Source organism: Sminthopsis crassicaudata, chromosome 2, assembly GCF_048593235.1.
Source record: "Sminthopsis crassicaudata isolate SCR6 chromosome 2, ASM4859323v1, whole genome shotgun sequence".
NCBI lineage: Eukaryota > Metazoa > Chordata > Mammalia > Dasyuromorphia > Dasyuridae > Sminthopsis > Sminthopsis crassicaudata.
This window is the reverse complement of record NC_133618.1, coordinates 33,004,368-33,011,531: the sequence shown is the minus strand read 5'-3', so window position 1 is coordinate 33,011,531 and position 7,164 is coordinate 33,004,368.

Below are 7,164 nucleotides of genomic sequence, written 5' to 3'. Positions count from 1 at the left end.
GGGCTGGGCTCGGGAGCGAGGCCGGGAGGCGTGCGTGATCACGCGCGTCCCCCGGCCCATCCAGGGCTGCAGGGACAGAGCCGCGGACCCCCGCCCTCCGGCCTCGGGTGGTGTGGGGCGCCCCCCAGCCCCCGCCTCCAGCGGTTGACGTAGCGGTGCTGAAGGGAAAACACCTCGGAGGCCGGTCCCCGCCGCCTTCCAATTGCTCGGCTAATTAAATCAATTAATGTAGGAGGCCTGGTCCTGGAGTGGATCCTGAGAGGGAAAGAGGATGGCTCTGAGCCCGGGCGTGGGTATAAACGTCCGGGCTCCCCTCACCCCTTCCTCTTTTGTTAAGGAAGGAAGAGCTGGCAATTAACAGGCGCTCGGCCCAGTAGGCATACAGTAGGCGCTCGTTGGATGCCGGCGGGTCATTAAGAGGGCTGGCAGCTGGTGCCCTCGCGGGAGCAGCCACGGGATGTCGTGGCGGGGGTCATAATCCGGGGCACGGAGTACCTTAGGAGGAAAGGGGCCAGAGCCGCGCACACGATGTTCCTTAAGGGACAGAAAGCGGTTGAGCAGGTTCCTTGGCGGCGTGTGCCCGTCACCTGGCAGGGAACGGGATTGCTTGGCAAGGCCTCCCACTAAGATGCCCCGTAGGTCCCCCTTTATGATGGGGGAAGGCAGAGGGTTTTTATTGTTCGCTTTTGGCCCTTGGGGAGGGGGCAAGGACCGCGGAGCAAGCTGTTCGGCGGAGCCCCGGGAGGTCCTTGAGCACTCGAGTTTCACGAATCTTACACGGACGGCGCCCCGGGAGACCGTGGGCCTGGGCCGCGTCATTTCATGCACTTACTCAGGGTCATGTGGTAACTGAAACTCCTCGATTCCGCGCTGGCGGAGGGCCCCGGGCTGGCTGCGGAGTGGAAGCCGTCGGCCCTACTCCCGGACCGCCGGGGAGGTGGCCGGGAGAACTGGTCCACGTGACCCGAGGTTGAGGTGGATTCTGAAGTAATGGACTCAGTAGGGAAGCGGGGAAAGACGGGAAGGAGATGGGATTGGGCAGCTCCGCGTGGGCCTCCGTGCCCGCGACCTCAGTTAAGGTTCAGTGATAATGTCAGCGGGCAGAGTTCTGTTCTGGGGCTTTGGAAACAGGTTAGACAAAGAATGGATACATTTCCTGCTTTCACTCTCCCGAGCTGACACTTCGCTGCGGAGAATAGCTACAATGGGTCATCACAAAACGGATATGGTGTGCTTTGTTATCCAAAGATAGCTCCAAACAAATGCATCCCCATATTGATATGACACGTGATATATGTCGGATCTTGGAATAACTTTGCAGTAACTTTGGAGAGCTGGAGAATGCCAAAAATATATCCAGAGGCCATAAAAGTGAAAAGAACCCACATGGGCAACAATGTTTGTAGCCACCCGTTTTGTAGTGACAAGGAACTGGGAATTTGAGTGGATGCCCATCAGTTAAAGAAAGACTGAACAAATTAAGGTATATGAATGTTACGGAATGTTAATCTACAAAAAAGGCCTGGAGAGACATGGATTGATCCTGAGTGAAGTGAATAGAAACAAGAAAACATTGGACATAGTAAAAGATTATGTGATAATCCAATGTGATGGACTTAGCTTTTTTCAACAATTCAATGATTCAAGAGAATTCCCACAGGTTTGGGATGGAAAATGCCATCTGCGTGCAGAGACAAAACTGTGGAGACTGAATGTACATCAAAGCATTGGATTTTGTATCGGGAAAAATTACTACTGAGAAATTATTTTTTTAAAATATGAGAAAGGCAGGGTTTAAAAAGTTATGTGCAAAGACAAGAACAGTGGGAAAAGAGATGTAACTATTAAAATATAATCAGAAAATGTGTCCTGATAACCTAGGTTATAGGATAGCCATAAAGTGAAAAGTTTGACTTTTTTTTTTCTTAATAAAATAAAGATTGCTAACGTCATTAGGACTGTGCCTGTTGTGTCAGATAGGCTATCCAGGATAAGTTATAATCATATTTAACGTTTAATGGATGCTGACCTATACTAAATGATGAGAACAGAAGATAAGATACTGGCCGAAGGCTCCCATTCTCAACTAGAAAACAGGACACAAAGTATCAGACTGTTCCTAACTGGGGAGGTGGAGACCTGATAGCTAGCAATGATAGGCTGTCACCAGATCCTATCAGATTGGTGGTCCAGGAAAGCCTTTCTGAAAGAAATGAGACTTTTTTTTTTTTTTCCCTCAAGGGAAAGAAATAGTTGATTTGGCAGGTGGGCAAAGAAAAATGGTTTTAGGTATAAAAGAATGTGTGAATTGAGAGTAAAGAAGATAAATGGAGAAATGAGATGAACAAAAGGAAAGGAAAGGAAGATAAATGAGAAACAGAAGGCTACTTACTAGTTAATATGCTTTAATAACTGTGTTAAAAAAAAGACAAATGGCAAAATATATACCACCTTTTAAATTGGATTAAACATTCTTATGGCTTTTGGGAGAGGATCCTGTGACCTGCTATACCTGAATCACCAAAATCTGACCTTGGATAAGACCCAACATCTTTTTCCATTCCCATTCCCTGGCAGCTGGAGAAGTCCCATCATTGTACTGCTTGCTTTCAATACAAATCCTTGCTATCCGACCAGCTGGGTCCTCCCTATTTGCTCAACAATTCTTTTATTCATCTCTAGCTGACTCCCTTTACCCTGCCATAAGAATAACTTTGTGGAGAAAGACTTAGTTTAAATGGTACTAAAATAGGAATTTGCCTCTTTTTCCAAGATGTTTCATTTTTTCTCTCCCTAAATCTATACTATAGATTTCTTTCTTCCTCATAAGACAATAAGGGAGAATGAAAGAGGAACAGACTTTTATCAAATTGGTCAGATCTCCCAGTCAGGGCAAGATATTCACCAAACGGTTGACCAGTTACTTCAATCAGATTTAATTTGAGAACTTTCACCTGCCAAACCTACACTGTTTTTAGATTGACCTGATGCACTTTGGTATATGAAATGAGAAACTGTTCTCAGAATGCTAATGGATCTGTGATCCTGTGACCTCCTTGAGAGAGACTTGAATTCCCTACATTTCCATGAGGTAGATTGCAACTCATTCAGGCCTGTTTTGCCTGTGGACCCTTTGCTCCTTCCCCTTCTATAAGTTGACCACAGCAAATCCATTCAATAGGCTCTGAGTTACATTTCTTATTGCAATACCAGTGGGGTGCACGCATTGTTCATCAGTTATGGGCATGATATGTCAGAAATTATAATAAAATTTTTATAGTCTTTTTATTGAAAGGCAGAATCTAGCCAGGTAAGCCAACAGTGAGTTTTGCTCATGTAGGCTACAAACTACAAGATTTTAGCCCTGCAAAGGAGACCCTAAGTAAACAAATGTTAATTGAGTCAATCCAGTTAATTAACGAGTATATAGTGACACTTTTTTTTTCATATTCCTGAATACTATATGAGGTTTCACTGTATATCACTCTACCAAGATAAAGCTACATGCATATTTAAGATAAAGTTTTTGAAATCCATATTAGGCACAAGATATAGACTGTGAAGGATAACGTATCTATGAACTAGACAGTCCTCTTTTCCTCACTGAAAATCAGCTGACATCCAGATCTATAGATTCTCAACACCTCACAATGTGAATACTTTTTCTAGTGACATCCCGTATTCTCCACTTCTCCAGTGTGTCCCAGGGCCTAGATAACAGAACTTTAGGGTTTAAGAAGTTCCTTTTCTATGCCAAGTATATATTTTATATAGCAGCATTTCCTACCCTCATAATTTTCCTTAAACTGCCGGTTCTATTTCTGCCTTTCAATCTCAACTGATGAGCATGTTTCACATTTTATATTTTATCAGTAAGATAGAATTTTCATTTACACCACCTTTGCATTGACCCTACTAGTACTAACCTTTCTATGGACAAATCCCTACTAAATGTAGGTAGCTAGGTGGTGCAATGTGTAAAGTACTAGACTTAAGAGTCAAGAAGACTGGAATTAACTATTGCTTGAGCTGTGTGCCCTAGGCAAGTGCTGTGCCTCAATTTACCCATCTGTAAAATGGAGATAAACTAGCACTACATCCCAAGGTGGTTATGTGGATCAAATGAGATAATATATGTAAAGTGCTTCGTAAACTTTAAAGTATGATATAAATGCTATTATCACTGATCAAATACTTCTGCCCCTACCACTCTATACTGCCATTGTCCTTTCAAAGGTTACTGATCAAATTAAGTGTTTTTCTTAGCACTTTATTCCTTGACCGCTATTCTACAGCTGATACCTTTTGACCATGAAGTTCTCTCTCATTTTGATAATTAGAACAATAAGCTGAGCAGGATGACCAGTGCTTTGCCCCAAGGGACCTGTATCTGGGAGAGGTGTTTCCCAGTGAGGCTTTAGTGACTATGGTCTCCCTCCCTCAGCCTGCACTATGTGACTCCTTCCCTATCCCTGAGTGACTCTCCCTCTCCTTTTTGAGCATCACTTTGTGGTTAGACTGCCTCATTGCACTCTTAACACCAACATTTTTGCTTCAGGTGAAAGAATTCCTCATCAGGGCTCTGGTGAAAACTCTTCTGTGATTCTCTTCCTAATACTATGACTACTTTTTCTGTTTCCTTAATGGTTTGTTCTCTTATACTCTAAATGTTGGCATTTATCAAGACATTTATTTTATCCTTTGTGAATTCTGTAAGCAAGGTATAAATAAGTTTTGTCTAGACTTACTCCAGTGAGGGAGCCTTCCTTCTGGTTTGAATTCAAATCCATGACTAATTTATGTATCTCACTTAAATCCTTGGCCTTTAAGATACATTGCAAGGACCTAGGAAGAGCTGGAAGGAGAGAAATTACACAGATTTAGGTCCCTGAACAGAGGCTTAAACATTCATATAATTTTTCTTTTGTTGGTGAGGCAATTGGGGTTAAGTGACTTGCTCAGGGTCACACAGCTAGTAAGTTTTTTTTTGTTGTTGTTGTTGTTTTGTTTTGTTTTTTAAAGTATCTGAGGTCAGATTTGAACTCAGGTCCTCCTGACTCCAGGGCCAATGCTTTGTTCCCTTTGACTTCTAATTGCCCCATAATCTCTTCAAGGAGATATGCAACCTTCTAAGGAACCATGTTCTCAAAAGAAATATATCACCATATAGAAACTGACGTGCAAAAATGTGCAGTAGGACCTGGTGGAAGGCCAACTCCACTATACAGAACATGGTTCTTGCTGGAAATAGGAAGTCCTCAAGGGAACTTGCTTTGAGGAACCATCATAGAGTGGTTTAAAAAAAAGGAAGTAAGATTGGTGATTTTTTGACCGGAGCAGTGGATACTGGGTAATATGGTAGTAGTGAGGAGCTTCTGGACCAAGCTAAGAGCTACAGGAATTCTATTTAGCAGGTAATGACAATAACTATGGCTGACATACAAGCCAGTAAAAGGAGGGGAGGGAAAGGGGAGGAGTTTTATGGCTGTGTTGAAAGGAAACAAGTTGGGAGCTGTAGAATTCAGGTCTTAAGTGTGATGGGACTAAGATAGTGGAAGCAGGAATGGCAAAAATCAGTTACCAGGATAAGAGACAAGAGAAACAGAGCTGCCCAAAATTGGTTTACCAGTGTTCCCAAGAACTGGGACTTCCCTCAGGCTGTGCCAGTTACTGCTGGGATTTTCTGAAGATGGAGACAGACCATCCTGTTGGGGGAGGGTGGTAAGAAATGGTGTTTGACTTGCCACAAAAATAAAATCAGATTTAAATAATTGGAAAGACATTCAGTGCTCTTGGATAGGCCGAGCGAATATAATAAAGATGACAATACTCCCCAAACTAATCTATTTATTTAGTGCTATACCAATCAGACTCCCAAGAAACTATTTTAATGACCTAGAAAAAATAACAACAAAATTCATATGGAAGAATAAAAGGTCAAGAATTGCAAGGGAACTAATGAAAAAAAACTCAGAGGAAGGTGGTCTAAGTGTTCCTGATCTAAAGCTATATTATATAGCAGCAGTCACCAAAACCATTTGGTATTGGCTAAGAAATAGACCGGTAGATCAGTGGAACAGATTAGATACAAAGGACAAAAAAGGGTACATCTATAGCAATCTAATCTTTGACAAACCCAAAGATTCCAACATTAGGGATAAAAATTCATTATTCGGAAAAAACTGTTGGGAAAACTGGAAATTAGTATGGCAGAAATTAGATATGGATCCACACTTAACACCATATACCAAGATAAGATCAAAATGGGTCCATGATTTAGGCATAAAGAGGGAGATCATAAATAGATTAGAGGAACAGAGAATAGTCTACCTCTCAGACTTGTGGAGGAGGAAGGAATTTATGACCAGAGGAGAACTAGAGATCATTATTGATCACAAAATAGAAGATTTTGATTACATCAAACTAAAAACTTTCTGTACAAATAATACTAATGCAAACAAGATTAGAAGGGAAGTAACAAATTGGGAAAATATTTTTAAAAACAAAGGTTCTGACAAAGGTCTCATTTCCAAAATATATAGAGAACTGACCATAATTTATAAGAAACCGAACCATTCTCCAATTGATAAATGGTCAAAGGATATGAACAGACAATTCTCAGAGGAAGAAATTGAAACTATATCCACTCACATGAAAGAGTGTTCCAAATCACTACTGATCAGAGAAATGCAAATTAAGACCACTCTGAGATACCACTACACACCTGTCAGATTGGCTAAGATGACAGGAACAAATAATGACAAATGTTGGAGGGGATGTGGGGAAATTGGGACACTAATACATTGCTGGTGGAGTTGTGAAAGAATCCAGCCATTCTGGAGAGCAATCTGGAATTATGCCCAAAAAGTTATCAAACTGTGCATACCCTTTGACCCAGCAGCGCTACTACTGGGATTATATCCCAAAGAAATACTAAAGAGCGGAAAGAAACATATATGTGCCAAAATGTTTGTGGCAGCTCTTTTTGTTGTAGCTAGAAACTGGAGGATGAATGGATGTCCATCAGTTGGAGAATGGTTGGGTAAATTGTGGTATATGAAGGTTATGGAATATTATTGCTCTGTAAGAAATGACCAGCAGGAGGAATACAGAGAGGCCTGGAGAGACTTAAATCAACTGATGCTGAGTGAAATGAGCAGAACC